This window comes from Macaca thibetana, chromosome 9 (genome assembly GCF_024542745.1).
Source record: "Macaca thibetana thibetana isolate TM-01 chromosome 9, ASM2454274v1, whole genome shotgun sequence".
NCBI lineage: Eukaryota > Metazoa > Chordata > Mammalia > Primates > Cercopithecidae > Macaca > Macaca thibetana.
The window spans coordinates 46699377-46716425 of record NC_065586.1 but is presented as its reverse complement, the minus strand read 5'-3'; the positions used below and the strand labels follow the sequence as shown (position 1 = coordinate 46716425).

At 43.1% G+C, this 17049-nt stretch overlaps 1 pseudogene across 1 annotated transcript in view; it reads left to right on the top strand.

Moving 5' to 3' along the window:
• Window positions 1-17049, top strand: part of LOC126962243 (arf-GAP with GTPase, ANK repeat and PH domain-containing protein 5-like) — a 64176-nt pseudogene that overhangs the window by 43519 nt on the left and 3608 nt on the right. Inside the window, exons 11-14 of the transcript XR_007728637.1 lie at window positions 5069-5217; window positions 5401-5531; window positions 12988-13088; window positions 14622-14657. The product of XR_007728637.1 is annotated as an arf-GAP with GTPase, ANK repeat and PH domain-containing protein 5-like (transcript). The remainder of the gene's footprint in view (window positions 1-5068; window positions 5218-5400; window positions 5532-12987; window positions 13089-14621; window positions 14658-17049) is intronic.

Below are 17049 nucleotides of genomic sequence, written 5' to 3'. Positions count from 1 at the left end.
AAGAAGGTAGGGGAGGGAATCTTCATAGCCACTTTGGTAATGAAGCAAAGTGAGAGAAAATATCATCCTGGAGCTCAAGGGTGAGTACACCTAATGGCAAATGAAGTGAGACCTGACCACCTGCTCATCCACATGGTGAGATATGGACAAATACCTCTTCTTGAGAGTGGATATATGAATGAATAGGTGAATGAGCAAATGAAGGCTTACCTGTGAATAACCAAACTGGAAACCCACAGTCAGTTTACAAGCCTCTTGAGGAATTGGCCATAATTTGAATATCTCACCAGAGCTAACCCTTTATATGGACTTAGTTCATTTACTTTCCCATTTCTTGTTGAAGGTCCTTAGTACTCTGCTCGAAGGCTGAATTCTTAAAAATATACTACCACCATTAAAAAAGAACAAAAGAAAATTTTGGAGGTGAATAAGTATGTTCAGTACCTTGGTTGTGATGATGCTATTGGTGTATGCACACATGTCCAAACTCACCCAAGTGAATATATTAAAAGTGTACAATTTTTTATATCAATTATACCTCAATAAAACTTCTAAAAAATGATTTAAACCTAAACAGCAACAACAAAACACTTAGGAAACAACAGAAGTTTCTGTCCCTGTTCTAAATGTTAATTTTAAAGATTTGATTAAGAATTTATTTTTTAATGCAGAAACATGATTTTCTTTTTCAAAACAAAAACATTGTAATACAGAGCCAGTTAAAATCTACACATTTCCCTTCATAAAGGCAGAGGCCCTCATGCAACAATCATCTTTAGAAATAGAAGTCCCTGTAAAACCACAGTGCCTGACTTTTTGACTATTTATGCATTAACAGCATTTTTTGTTTTTAGCCTTGGAAATACATCAGAAATAGATCTCCTGACTGTGTTTGCATGGGTTCCTTAGAAATGACTTAAATATAAGCAAACCATATTACTTACAGTTAAGCTATGCTGTAGCATTGTATTACTGCTTTGAGAAATGTATGTAGTTCAACTGAATATTGTAGCAGTAATTTAATCATATCAAAATCGATCAAAGGTTTTGACAAGTTGGAGACAGGTAAGGAAATAAAGCTCAGGCATTGTATTGCAAGTTCCCTATTCTAAACTGTAGTTCTTACAAATAGGCTTCTGAGGTCCCGAAGCTTTAGCAGGCCTCTTACATATGCCTTGTCTATTCTTTCAATGACATTCAGACATTTATTTCTTTCTCCCTCCCATTGTGTCTGAGTCCCTCACACTGTTGAACTTGTGCTGCTCTCGCCTCTTCCTTCTGTCTCTCTTTTTAATACCCTGATGCAACAGCAATGGATGGTGGGATGCATTTTATTGAGCTCTCAAGATAGAGTTCTACTTGAGTTCATGTAGCATCTGTTAGAACAAGGTTAAAATTACAGAAAGTACAAAATTTTATTCCCTTTAGTTGAAGGACAACAAAGGTGTATTTTCATATTTCCTGGTAAAGTACTGCTTCAGAGAAAGCACATTTTGGTATCCACTAATCCCAAGTAAAGTGACTTGGTTCCCAATGTTGATTTTGCTATTAGCCTGGTGGTTTTGTTAGGTTATTTATTTTCTTTAAGCCCATCAACCCTTCAGTTAGTCTCCATTCTGCCTACTTGTTGGTGAATTGAAAAGGCCTCCTAGCAGCTCCAATAGTTACAGTATAGTAGAAACAAGCAAATACTCCTTTAAAAAAATTCTATGAGGGTAAAAACACTTGGATTCAAAAGTGAGTTTGGACAACATCTACCAAGTGGTAATTAGATATACTCAGACTTTTAAACTAAAAATACACCACAAGAGTATTGCACACTCCTACTAAGGTACCAAGGATTATTGAAAAGTAGAAAGAAGAAAAATAGTGGGAACTTCTTTTAGTTGAAATGCACATCTTATCAGGATTACCATAATAAAAGTAATTGTGACCTTTAATTTGAATTTCTTTTCTGGAAATACAAAGTCTTAGGGAATTGTGACATAAATCCCAAGGCTAAAATAGGTGTCCACTGATCATTCTGATATTTATTTGATAATAGTCTTCCTAAATAGACTATTATTCTTATAAAATGGAAGGAGCAAGTTGGAAAGCTTAAGAAAACTCTGAGGAGCAGGCATTTCTAATTAGGAAGCTATAGGAGAAAAGGCTTATGACTACCCAAAGCACTTAAGCATCTGATGTATTATATGGAATGTCTTTCTGTTTTTCCTCAATTATCATCAAAGAGAGAACAAGTTTAATGGTATTAAAACAATAAAAAATAGTCTTAGTTGGATTAAATAGGCCTTCAAAAGGCTCTCTGACAGATACACTCATGAAATTATGACACAACTCTGCAAACTTAATCTATGTGAAATAAAAAACATGTAGAAGACAGGATTTTAAGGGAAATTCAAGGATTTTCTAACAATGCTTTACATAACTGCTTCTGTTTTCCAAACTTTACCTTCTCTAACAACAAGCCATGATATAACAGACTGAAGGGCTAGACAGTTCAATGGCAAGAATACTGACAAAGGTAGTTGGTATAAGAAAGAATGAGTCATATTTTGAATGATAAAATGGTTAATACCTTTTCTTGATTTTTTATATTGGCAATTTTTTCTGTTTTAGAGGAATTGAGGATTAGAAGGTTATTTATGAGAGTATGATTTGTAAGAGTATAGGCAAATTTAACTCAATTCGTTAAATAGTTGTTGAATCTGCAAAACATTGTGGAGGATATAGAAAATTGCTACAATATGAATCTTATCCTCAAGGAGCGTAATCTTCCCCCAATATGAAGTTTAAGAGACCAGCAAAAAACGATCTTCTTGTTAGAACAGATTATAATGGATATTGCTCCTAAATCCAATGTAATAATGGCACATTTAGAAACTGATATAAGAATGTGAAGTAAGGCCGGGTGCGGTGGCTCAAGCCTGTAATCCCAGCACTTTGGGAGGCCGAGACGGGCGGATCACGAGGTCAGGAGATCGAGACCATCCTGGCTAACCCGGTGAAACCCCGTCTGTACTAAAAAATACAAAAAAAAAAAAAAAAAAAAAAAAACAAACAAACAAAAAAAACTAGCCGGGCGAGGTGGCGGGCGCCTGTAGTCCCAGCTACTCCGGAGGCTGAGGCAGGAGAATGGCGTGAATCCAGGAGGCGGAGCTTGCAGTGAGCCGAGATCCGGCCACTGCACTCCAGCCTGGGTGACAGAGCGAGACTCCGTCTCAAAAAAAAAAATAAAATAAATAAAAATAATGTGAAGTAAGACTTAGAAGTTATTTGATATACAACTTTACTGGGCAAATCTATTGACAGCAGATATTATGCAAAATCTAAATTCCCTTACCTCAGTTGGAAAGTAGTAAGGTCTCATTGTTTTCTTGCGTTCATGCAATCCAGTGCATTTTCAGTTAACCCTTGAACAACACAGTGGTTAGGGTGCTGACCCCTATTAAGTCAAAAATCACTGTATCACTTTTGACTTTAACTGCTGTTAATATAATAGCCTACTGTTGATCAGAAGCCTTTCCAATAACAAACAATTAACATATGTCATGTATGTTATATGTATTACACACTGCATTCTCACAATAAAGTAAGCGAGAGAAAATACTAAGAGAATTGTAAGATCTTCACTATTCACTGAGTAGAAATGGATCATCATAAACATCTTCATCCTCATCATCTTCATGTTGAGTAGGCTGAGGCACAAGAAGAGGAGGGATTGATCTTGCTGTCTCAGGGATGGCAGAGGCAGAAGAAAATCCATGTATCTGTGAACCCATGCAGTTGAAACCTGTATTGTTCAAAGGTAAACTGTATATGGAAATTATAGAGGGGGAACACAAATTAACTTAATATTTAAATAGTTTAGAGACATGAAACCAAGAAGGGGGAAATATACAAATCTACACAAATGAAGAATTGTTTAGAGTGTGGGGGGTGTGTGTGTGTGTGCATGTGTGTGAGTGTGTGACAGAGAGGGAGAAATAGAATACATGAAAATGGAAATGTGGATCTTTTCATAGTAATGGAGTTAAAATGTCCAAAAATAAATTTGCTAACTCCTGAATAAACTGAAATGCACATATGAGAGCTTTGTAATTCGTCCATGAACTGATAAGCACACATATACACATACTCCCCCCTACACACCACACACACATTTATACACTTGTAGAGACACAGACAAATAGGCAGAGACATATAGACCACTTCTGTAGTAGTAAAAATCATTACCAATAGTAAAACATGAAACACTGTATGGTGAGAATAAGAAGATAATTATTATTAGAAACATATAGAGAATCAGCAATGAGAGTATGTTAACTACCAGAATAAAAGTTGCTTAGTTTATAAATTTTCAAATCCCAAACCCTATGTTTCCCAAAAGTCTAACTCCTTGAGTTCCACAAAGCATCATCTTAGAAATGACATACTGTGTCCAGAATTGGTGGATTCTTGGTCTCACTGACTTCAAGAAACAAGCCGCGGACCCTCGCGGTGAGTGTTACAGCTCTTAAAAGGTGGCATGTCTGGAGTCGTTTGTTCTTCCCGGTGGGCTCCTGGGCTCGCTGGCTTCATGAGCGAAGCTGCAGATCTTCGCGGTGACTGTTACAGCTCATAAAGGCAGCATGGACCCAGAGAGTAAGCAGCAGTTCTTCGGCTGGAAAGGGACCCCAGTGGGTTGCCAATGCTGGCTCGGGCAGCCTGCTTTTATTCCCGTATCTGACCCCACCCACAGAGAGCTGATTGGTCTATTTTACAGAGAGCTGATTGGTCCGTTTTGACAGAGTGCTAATTGGTGCATTTACAGTCCTTGACCTAGACAGAGTGCTAGAAGGAAGTTATCTAAGTCCCCACTAGGTTAGCTAGACAGAGTCAGCTAGATGCAGAGTACCAATTGGTGTATTTACAAACCTTGAGCTAGACACAGAGTACTGATTGGTGTATTTACAAACCCTGAGCTAGACAGAGTGCTGATTGGTGTATTTACAATCCCTTAGCTAGACAAGTTCTCACTAGACTCCAAGTCCTCACTAGACTCAGGAGCCCAGCTGGCTTCACCTAGTGGATCCTGCACCATGGCTGCAGGGGGAGCTGCCTGCCAGTCCCTAGCGGCACCTGCACTCCTCAACCCTTGGGCGCTGAATGGGACCGGGAGCCATGGAGCAGGGGGCGGCACCCCTCCGGAAGGCTCGTCACGGGAGCCCACTGCGGGTAGGGGGGCTCACCATGTCGGTGGGCTGCAGGTCCCGAGCCCTGTCCTGCAGGGAGGCAGCTGAGGCCCTGCGAGAACTGGAGCACAGTGCCGGTCCCCCCCCCCCCCCGCCCCGCCCCCCCGCCGCCCCGGCCTTCTGCAACTGCTGGCCCGGGTGCTAAGCCCCTCACTGCCCTGGGCAGGCAGCACAGGCCGGCCCGTCCATGTGTGGGGCGTACAGAGCCGGCACCAGTGCCCGCTGGAACTGGCGCTGGCCCCAGAGCACCGTGTGCGGCCCCGGTTCCCGCCCGCGCCTCTCCCTCTGCACCTCCCCGCAAGCAGACGGAGGCGCCTCTGGCCAGGGCAGAGAGGGGCTCCCACAGTGCTGTGGCGGGCTGAAGGGCTCCTCAAGCACTGCCAGAGTGGACGCCCAGGCCAAGGAGGCGCCGAGAGCGAGGGCTGCTAGCACATTGTCACCTCTCAATTGCCCCTCTAAAGAGGACACCCCAACTGCTGTTGGGAATTTGGCCCATGGCTGCTCTAGCTACTTCCTGCTGGATAGGGGCGATGAAGGGGCCCTGCAGTTGTAGTGTCCTCCAGAGGGGAGCTCTCTAGGCCAGGGAAAGTGACAGCAGGTCGGTCCAGGGGTCCTCAGTAGAAGTTGTTAGTTGAACTCATTTGGGGTTCCATTTGTAAGACCATCTGTAGCTTGATGGCCTCATTCTAGAGGAAACAAATTTGACAAGAAGGTTAAAGATACAGGGCCCGAAGGCGAGTAACAGCAAGATGGCTGCCAGGGGACCTAGAAAGGGGAGAAGCCATGTTGCCCAACTCCAGAGGTTGGTATAAGAATTTGAAAGGTGTTGTCTGATTTCAGAAGCCTTTTCCTGTAAACACTGGGCGTTATCTCATACTATCCCTGACTGGTTAGTGTAAAAACAACACTTCTCCTAAGAAGGTGCACAGTCCTCCTTCCTCAGCATTGAGGAGATCTAGGCCTCCTTGGTTTTGGAGAGTCACTGCTGCCAAAGAGTCTATTTGGGATTGTAAAGTAAGCATAGGTTTCGTTATTTCTTGCAAACGGTCTGAGAAATCTTTTGAGAGTGTGTGGTAGTAGGATAATGAAGTAGATAAACCAGCTATTCCGGTTCCTGTAGCAGTAGCCATTCCTAACCCTATAAGTAGGGGTATTAGTTGTATGGCTCTGCACTGACGGACTTGAGCTTTAAGGGGTACTGATAAGTCTGTTTTCCTGGGGCAATATGAATGTTAGGACTTAGAAAGACTAAGGTGCAGGTGCCTGTCCAGTTAGTGGGCAGGCAGATATAAGTCGATGTTCCACATAAGAAGAATATACCTAGGCTGGGTATACAGAAATTTACCCTGGCTTTTAAAGGAATAGGGTACACTGTTTTCTCTTTACTACTTCCATCTCTCTTTCTTTCTCCTTTGTCTCTTCCTCTCTTTCCTTCTCTCTTTGACTTCTTCCTTGTCTCTCTTTCTGACTCTCTGTCTTTCCTTCTTTGACTGTCTGTCTCTTCCTCTGTCTCCTTCTCTTTGTCTCTCCTGTTTCTTCCTCTCTCTTTCTCTGACTTCCTGTCACCTTCTCTCTTTCCTTTCTGGTGGTCTTTCCTGCCTCTGCCAGCTGCTTATGCGGCTGTTTTCCCCTCTCCTTCCAATTTGATGGCTTTGACAGTGTAAGACTGCCACCTCCTTGGGTTTTTGCACTGCGTGCAATAACTCCGTAATTTCCTTGTGGTATTTACCTCCCCCAGAGGTTAGGAACTCCCTTTCTTTCCATATGGCAGCATGGGCATGTAGGATTAGATAAGCATACTTGCTATCTGTATACACATTTATTCTTTTTCCCTTTCCCAGTTCTAAGGCTCCGGTAAGTGCCACTAGTTCTGCTAACTGAGCACTGGTCCCTGGGGGAAGAGGCTTACTTTCAAGTATGGTTGCATCACTAACTATGGCATAACCTGCCCTTCGTATCCCATTCTCCAGAAATGAACTTCCATCGGTATATAGGTTAAGGTCAGGATTAGCTAAAGGGAATTCCAAGAGATCATCTCGGGCGGCATAAGTCTGGACTATAATTTGGTGGCAGTCATGCTCAGTTGGTTTCCCATCCTCTGGGAGAGAAGTGGCAGGGTTGAGGGCCATGCATGCACACATTTGAAGCACTGGTCCCTCAAGGAGCAGCACCTGGTATCTAAGTAGGCGGTTATCTGATAGCCATAAACTTCCTTTGGCACCTAGTATGCCATTTACATCATGAGTAGTCCAGACAGTGAATCATTCTGCTTCCTCTGGTATTTGAGAGAGCAAGGTATATGGGTTGGGTACAACTGGATATAGAGGAATTACTGCCTCATTGATGAGCCTAAGATCTTGCACTAGTCTCCACTGACCATTTGGCTTTTGTACTCCTAGAATTGGGGTGTTGCAGGGACTGCTGCATTTCCTTACTAAGCCTTGAGCTTTTAAATGTTTAAGAATATCCTGGCCGGGCGCGGTGGCTCAAGCCTGTAATCCCAGCACTTTGGGAGGCCGAGACGGGCGGATCACAAGGTCAGGAGATCGAGACCATCCTGGCTAACACGGTGAAACCCCGTCTCTACTAAAAAATACAAAAAACTAGCCGGGCGAGGTGGCAGGCGCCTGTAGTCCCAGCTACTCGGGAGGCTGAGGCAGGAGAATGGCGTAAACCCGGGAGGCGGAGCTTGCAGTGAGCTGAGATCTGGCCACTGCACTCCAGCCTGGGCGACCGAGCTAGACTCCGTCTCAAAAAAAAAAAAAAAAAAAAAAAAAAAAGAATATCCTATAATCCTTTATGAGCTTGAGGCCTTGAGGGCTACTGCCTTTGATAAGGAAAAGTGGTGGGATCTTTTAACCTGATTTGGACTGGGTGGGCATTTTTTGCCCTTCCAAATTGTCCTTCTAATGCCCAGACTTCAGGGTTGATTCCCTCCTCAAGTAGGGGACAACAAATGGGTAACTTGTTCCCCATATTCATGTAGATAATAGCTCCAGCCTTGGCTAATATATCCCTCCCTAATAAGGGTGTGGGACTTTCAGGCATAACAAGAAAGGGATGTGAAAAGAGCAAAGTCTCCCAATTACAACTGAGGAGGTGGGAGAAATACCTGGTTACCGGCTGTCCCAGGATTCCTCGGATAGTAACAGACCTTGAGGACAGTCGTCCAGGAGAGGAGATTAACACTAAGAAGGCCATGCAAGTATCCAGAAGGAAGTCAATTTCCTGGCCCTCAATGGCTAAGTGTACCCGGGGCTCAGTGAGGGTGATGACATGAGCTGGCGCTTGCCCCGGGTACCCTCAGTCCTGTTGTTGGATCATCTGGTTGGGGGCTTCTGACCCAGAGAACCCTCATCCTCTGGGGCAGTGCACCTGCCAGTGATTGCCTTGGCATAGTGGACATGGATGAGGGGGCAGCTTGTTTCTCATTGGACAATCTTTTTTGAAGTGTCCTAGTAAACCACACTGATAACAAAGCCTACTGGGTGATGGGCCTGCTCCATTTTCTGTCCTCTCTGTACCACCAAGGTTTGTTTGTCTGAGGGCCATGACTAAGGCTGTGACCTTTCTTTGATCTTGCTTTTCCTTTTGGGTCTGTTCCTCTTGATCCCTATTATAGAACACCGAGGTTGCCAGGTTTAATCATGCCTCCAAATTTTGTTCAGGGCCCAGGGCTTGCTTTTGGAGCTTTCTCCTGATATCTGTGGCTGATTGGATAATAAACTTATCTTTTAGAATCAATTGACCCTCAAGTGATTCAGGTGACAAGGAAGTGCATTTTCTTAAGGCCTCCCATAGCCGGTCGAGGAAGGCAGGAGGATTTTCTTCCTTTCCCTGAGTTACGGTGGACATCATTGAATAATTCATGGGCTTTTTCCTAATTCTCCTTAGTCCTTCTAGAGCACAGGTCAACAGATGTTTACGACTCCAGTCCCCATGATCTGAGTCAAGGTCCCAGTGGGGAGCCATACTGGGGATGGCTTGCTGACCGGTAGGGAATTTGTCCCTTTCTTCAGCTGTCATTCTATCATTTACTTGACTAAGATACCAGGTATCTCCAAACTCTCGGGCTGCAGCCAAAGCCGCATTCTTTTCGTTAATGGCCAGGGTTTGATCTAACAATAGCATGACATCCCTCCAAGTGAGGTCAAAGGTTTGTCCTAGACCCTGTAGGACATCTATGTGTCTATCAGGATCATCTGAAAACTTCCCCAGGTCTACCTTGATCTGCTTTAAATCAGAGAGGGAGAAGGGGACATGTACCTGGGTTGGGCCAAATTCCCCTCCCCCTACAGCTTGAAGGGGGCATAACCGACAGTCCAGGGTTTTTTGTGGTCCTTTGGAGATTTCTTTGCTTAGTTCTTTCTGGGCAGGGGATATTAGAGGAGGATTATCATTAATAGGAAGGGGAGCTATAGGGAGGCTAGGATACGGGGGTAAGCTGAGAGGTCCTCCTGTGGGATGTAAATTGCAAGCTTCGCATAGTTGTGTATTCTCCTTCAGTGAAAAGAAAGCTTGGACATAAGGCATTTCACTACATTTGCCTTCCCTCTTACAAAAAAGGTCAAGCTGCAGGATAGTATTGTAATTTGTATTTCCCTCAGGTGGCCATTTTTCCCCATCAGAGAGAGAATATTGGGGCCAAGCCATAGTGCAGAAAAAGAATGAACCGCCTCTTTTTCAGGGTTTGTGGATCAAATTGGTCCCAATGGCTTAGGATGCATTTCAAGGGTGAGCCTGTTGATGCCTGAGTGTTTCCCATCTGTTTCCGGGAAGAAGGAACAAACTCCGGACACACCATCTTTAAGAACTGTAACACTCACAGCGAGGGTCTGCAGCTTCATTCTTGAAGTCAGTTAGACCAAGGACCCACCAATTCCAGACACAATACCATCACTAGTGGCATATTCTACTGGTCATATAGATGAACCCTGGTACATTGTGGGAGGAAACTACACCAGCGCATGAATACCAGGAGGTAATGTTCATTGGGGTTCTTTTTAGAGGCCAGTTACTGTAGGTTGCTCTCTGGCTCCAAGTAATGCACACACCTCACTAATTGTACCCTAAGTCTACCAAAGCTTCATCTCATCACAGCATTAACTTTAAGTCTAGAATCTCGTCATTTAAATCAGGTCTAGGTGCAAATACAGCTCCTTGAGTATGATTTGTCTTGATTTGAAGACCTTTGAAACTAAAGAAACAACTTACCTATCTTTCACACATCCATCATAAAATGATGAGACAGGCATAGAATCATCATCATAGGCACTCTGACTTAATAGAGGGAAAATGGAGACATCCAGAAGTCAGCAGTCAATGAGAGTTCTGAAATCTAGCTGGGAAAATGTTAAATTTTTCTTTTTTTGATGAGGATTTAATCCTACTCCTACCCATTAATGGCTTTATATTTCTTTTTTTTAATATACTTTAAGTTCTAGGGTACATGTGCACAACGTGCAGGTTTGTTACATATGTATACATGTGCCATGTTGGTGTGCTGCACCCATTAACTCGTCATTTATATTAGGTATATCTCCTAATGCTATCCCTCCCCGCTACCACCTCCCCACAATAGGACCTGGTGTGTGACGCTTCCCTTCCTGTGTCCAAGTGATCTCGTTGTTCAATTCCCACCTATGAGTGAGAACATGTGGTATTTGGTTTTCTGTGCTTGCGATAATTTGCTGAGAATGATGGTTTCCAGCTGCATCCATGTCCCTACAAAGGACACGAACTCATCCTTTTTTATGGCTGCATAGTGTTCCATGGTGTATATGTGCCACATTTTCTCAATCCAGCCTGTCACTGATGGACATTTGGGTTGATTCCAAGTCTTCGCTATTGTGAATAGTGCCGCAATAAACATACGTGTGCATGTGTCTTTATAGCAGCATGATTTATAATCCTTTGGGTATATCCCCAGTAATGGGATGGCTGGGTCAAATGGTATTTCTAGTTCTAGATCCTTGAGGAATCACCACACTGTCTTCCACAATGGTTGAACTAGTTTACATTCCCACCAACAGTGTAAAAGTGTTCCTATTTCTCCACATCCTCTCCGGCACCTGTTGTTTCCTGATTTTTTAATGATTGCCACTCTAACTGGTGTGAGATGGTATCCTCAATCGCTGATACTCTTTCTTCCAGTTGATCGAGTTGGTTACTGAAGCTTGTGCATTTGTCACGTATTTCTCGTGTCATGGTTTTCATCTCTGTCAGTTCGTTTATGGCCTTCTCTGCATTAATTATTCTAGTTACCAATTCTTCCACTCTTTTTTCAAGATTTTTAGTTTCTTTTCGCTGGGTACATAATTCCTCCTTTAGCTCTGAGAATTTTGGTGGACTGAAGCCTTCTTCTCTCATCTCGTCAAAGTCATTCTCCATCCAGCTTTGATCCGTTGCTGGCGATGAGCTGTGTTCCTTTGCAGGGGGAGATATGCTCTTATTTTTTGAATTTCCAGCTTTTCTGCCCTGCTTTTTCCCTATCTTTGTGGTTTTTTCTGCCTCTGGTCTTTGATGATGGTGACGTACTGATGGGGTTTTGGTGTGGGTGTCCTTCCTGTTTGTTAGCTTTCCTTCTAACAGTCAGGACCCTCAGCTGTAGGTCTGTTGGAGGTTGCTTGAGGTCCACTCCAGACCCATTTGCCTGGGTATCAGCAGCAGAGGCTGCAGAAGACAAAATATTGCTGAACAGCGAGTGCTGCTGTCTGATTCTTGCTCTGGAAGCTTCGTCTCAGGGGTATACCCCACCGTGTGAGGTGTGAGGTGTTTGTCTGCACCTAGTGGGGGATGTCTACCAGTTAGGCTACTCAGGGGTCAGGGACCCACTTGAGCAGGCAGTCTGTCCGTTCTCAGATCTTAACCTCTGTGCTGGGAGATCCACTGCTCTCTTCAAAGCTGTCAGACAGCTGTCAGACTCCACCCAGAGGTGGAGTCTACAGTGACAGGCAGGCCTTCTTGAGCTGTGGTGGGCTCCACTCAGTTCGAGCTTCCCGGTGGCTTTGTTTACCTACTTAAGCCTCAGCAATGGCAGGCCCCCCTCCCCCAGCCTCGCTGCTGCCTTGCCGTTAGATTGCAGACTGCTGTGCTAGCAATGAGGGAGGTTCCGTGGGCATGAGACCCTCCCAGCCAGGTGTGGGATATAATCTCCTGGAGTGCCTGTTTGCTAAGACCCTTGGTAAAGCACAGTATTGGGGTGGGAGTTACCCAATTTTCCAAGTGTTGTGTGTCTCAGTTCCCCTAGCTAGGAAAAGGGATTCCCTTCCCCCTTGCACTTCCCAGGTGAGGCGATGCCTCGCCCTGCTTCAGCTCTTGCTGATTGGGCTGCAGCAGCTGACCAGCACCCATTGTCCGGCACCCCCTAGTGAGATGAACCCAGTACCTCAGTTGAAAATGCAGAAATCACCTGTCTTCTGTGTTGCTCGCGCTGGGAACTGGAGACTGGAGCTGTTCCTATTCGGCCATCTTGCTCTGCCCCGCCTTCTCATGATTTTTAAAGGTAATTCATAAAATCCTTGTTAGGTTTGATGACAGGTACCATATTAAGGGCAGCATTTTATAACCCATATCTTAAACATCGTCTCTGGAAGTTAAGAGCCTGCAATGGGTTTTCTATGGAGTGCACATGATACCGCACTCAGGCAGTTCATGAAGTGTAAGAAATATCTTAGTGCTTTGGTATTTGACATTTTAACCAAGAAAAAAATACACTTTGATAAGTTTAGCTTACACTTCCCTTCCCCTTCAGGTATCTACTGTGCGTTTCAGTCAACAATACAGCTCATGTTCGACAATCTTCCTTGATGACAGCACAGCCAGCCAGCCTTATCTTACAATGACAATAATATCGTGAGTACAACTATACTGCCAAGGGATAGATTCGTTTATTCTAAAATTATTTCAGCCATTTGGTTGTCCTCTTCCACAATCAGTTTAAGAAATTGGAGTCAACTATATATTGATATCCAGATTCTAAATATTAAGTATCAATTTCTCTTAATCTTAGATGTCTTGGAAGGAAAAATCAGTTAGCAAAGGAACAATCCCAGAAAAAGTGTGGTTTTTTGATGCCTTTATGCCTTGAGACAATGTTGAATGCAGTTAGAAGGATAGGTTCTCTTTATTGAATGCTTTTTGTGAAAACTTAGTTGTTCAGTGCATTATAGGCCTAAATCAGTATATACTACTTTGGACATTAGCCTTGGAAGAAGGAACAGCTTTTCCTCTTCTGGCACCACAGTGTATCTGCAATCATTCCAAACTTTGCTGCACATTGAAATCACCTGGGAAACTTTTACCAACAACCTTGATGCCCAAACTCATACCCAACACTAATTACATTAAAATGTCTCATGTTGAAGATGAGGCAGTTATTAAAGCTTCTCAGGTGATTTCAATGTGCAGCAAAGTTTGAGAGCCACGGCTTCATTTGAGTTTAGGACGAGAAACTGCTCCTATTTGGTGGGACCTTGGGCAAGTCAGTTTTAAGGTTTGTTTCCTTGATCTGCAAAATGAGTGTTGAATTAAATGTCATGTAAGGTCATTGGTCCTTTCCAGCATGTAACTTTAAATTCTGTGATTGTGAAATTATTTCAGAGATGAAAACTACTTGAAGCACTACAGACATACCCATCTTACTTGCTAATGTTACAAGCTTTTAAAAAAGTGCTAATATTGTATAGACCTATTACTAAAATTGAGATTTTCCTTCCCCTAGTTGTTCTGAGCCTCATTCTACAAAATTAGCTGGACGTGGTTGCACATGGCTGTAATCCCAAATACTCAGGAGGCTGAGGCAGGAGAATTGCTTGAACCCGGGAGGCAGAGGTTGTGGTGAGCTGAGACTGGCACCATTGCACTCCAACCTGGGCAACAAGAGCAAAACTATTTCAAAAAAAAAAAAAAAAATTACCTAGGCATAGTGGCACAAACCTGTAATCCCAGCTACTTGGGAAGCTGAGGCATGAGAATCGCTTGAACCTGGAGGTGGAGGTTGTGGTGAGCCAAGATCGCACCACTGCACTCTAGTCTGAGCAACAGAAGAAGACTCTGAGTCAAAAAATAAATACATAAAATAAATCGCATGGGGCAAAAGCTTTTGTGGGTAGAAGAGCATATAACAGGGAAATCTGTTATTATTTATATATTATAATAGTCAACAGAAACGTGTCTTCTAACAGCATATTGCCTCGTATTTTGGTTCTCATATTTTTGTGAAAAACCAAGAAATAAAAACAAAGTGCCCTTATGGTACTGTACTGAACTTGAAAATTTGAATTTCAGGGCTGCTAGGAGAGTTTCCTCTGCCCCACCTTTAAAAAAATGTCTTTAGGCCTAACAAATGATAATGTCTATTATTATGAATTGTTTTTCCTTCCACAGTGTGACCTTGGAGATACATCATGATATCACGCGAAGGTGAGCTTTTCAGAAACCTGTCTTATTATTCTAGCTAATTACTTTGCAAGATATCAAGCTCAGTGTTAGGTCACAGCTATAGACATCATACGCTGTATTGTGCCTACTAAAATATCGAAGCAATTTATTTGTGTTTTCTTTGTTCCTTAAGACTCTTTTAATTCTTTTTTTTTTTTTTTTTTTTTGAGACAGAGTCTTGCTCTGTCTCCCAGGCTGGAGTGCAGTGGCGCGATCTCAGCTCACTGCAAGCTCCTCCTCCTGGGTTCACGCCATTCTCCTGCCTCAGCCTCCTGAGTAGCTGGGACTACAGGCGCCTTCCACCACGCCCGGCTAATTTTTTTTTTTGTATTTTTTAGTAGAGACGGGGATTCACTGTGTTAGCCAGGATAGTCTCGATCTCCTGACCTCGTGATCCGCCCATCTCGGCCTCCCAAAGTGCTGGGATTACAGGTGTGAGCCACTGCGCCTGGCCAAGACTCTTTTAATTCTTAAATTATTGAGAATCTCAAAGAGTATGTGTGTGTTTATATTGATTATATTGATATTTACTGTGGTAGAAATACAACATTGAGTTTTTTTTCAAAATCTATTTTTAGTTTAGATTTCACAGCCTCACCACTGTTGATATTATGAGCTAGATAACGCTTTGTTGTGAGGACTGTCCTGTGCATTGCAGAGAGTTTGGCAGCATTCATGGCCGCTACCGCCTAGATGTCAGTAGCAACCCATGGCCCAGGTTGTGACAACAGAAAATGTTCCTTGAGAACAATATTTTTAACAGACATTTTTCATTCAAAAAGTAACTTTTCTACAACAAAAAGTTGAGTAAGAAGTATGTCATGTATTTATAGTATTTAAAGTCTCTCATGTTGAGCTTCATAGGAGACAACTGGATTCTCTAGATCTTTCTTTGCAATTTGCTTCAAAGAAGCAATAAGAGGCCAGGCGCGGTGGCTCATGCCTGTAATCCCAGCACTTTGGGAAGCCGAGGTGGGTGGATAACAAGGTCAGGAGATCAAGACCATCCCGGCTAACATGGTGAAACCCCATCTCTACTGAAAATACAAAAACTTAGCCGGACGTGGTGGCACACACCTGTAGTCCCAGCTACTCTGGAGGCTGAGGCAAGAGAACCGCTTGAACCTGGGAGGCGGAGGTTGCAGTGAGCTGAGATCATGCCACTGTACTCCAGCCTGGGAGACAGAGCAAGAGTCTGTCTCAAAAAGTAAAATAAAATAAAATAAAATAAAATAAAATAAAATAAAATGGCCCGGTGTGGTAGTTCACACCTGCAATCCCAGCACTTTGGGAGGCCAAGGTAGGCGAATCACTTGAGGTCAGGAGTTTGAGACCAGCCCAACCAACATGGTGAAACCTGCCTCTACTGAAAGTACAAAAAATAACTGGGCGTGGTGGTGCGTGCCTGTAGTCCCAGCTACTTGGGAGGCTGAGGCCGGAGAATCACATGAACCTGGGAGGTTGCAGTGAGCCGAGATCTCGCCATTGTACCCCAGCCTGGGAGACAGAGGGAGACTCCATCTCAAAAAAGGAAAAAAAGAAGCAATAAGATGACCTAACCTCATGCAACTGTGTAGCTGATAAAAGGTGTATTTTTAAAGTTTGCAGACAGTTGGGGGTATTCTTTAATACTAAATCAAAACTTCACAAGTGCTAGTTTCTTAAATTAGTTTTGGTGGCATTTTCCATATTAATAAATTTATTCCATCAGTACTCATTGATCTTTCTTGCACAGTAAATGAATCTTTCACCCCATACTTGCATTTATAATATTATGTATTAGTTACTCGGAATATATTGGTTTGTGTTTTATTATGTCAAAAATCATTTTTAGTTTAACCACCAATCTTACTTTAAAATGCCGTTAAGTATTGAAAAGCTGTCAAACCTATAGTAGAAGGAACAAGTTTTTCAAAGTCCTCAGGAAAGCTTAAATTTTATCATTGGGAACAAATACTTATTTTCCTTGAAGTGACAACGTCTCACTTCATTTATTTTTGAGAATGATAGTTGTACTTTTTTTTTAGAGTCTCATTCTGTCACTTGGCTGGAGTGCTTTGGCATGATCTCAGCTCAAGCAATCCTCTCACTTGAGGCTCCTGTGTATCTGGGACCACAGATGTGTGGCACCACGCCAGGCTGTTTTTGTACTTTTGGTAGAGACAGGGTTTTGTTATGTTGCCTAGGCTGGTCTCGAACTCCTGAAGGAGCTCAAGCCTTCTGCCTGCTTTGGCCTCCCAAAGTGCTGGGATTTTACAGGCATGAGCCACTGCGCTGACCCAGTTGTACTTTTAAATAAAAACGATATTCTGTGAAAAAGTGATCGTTCAGTTCACAATTAAATCATTAATTATTTAAAAAAACATAAAACAGA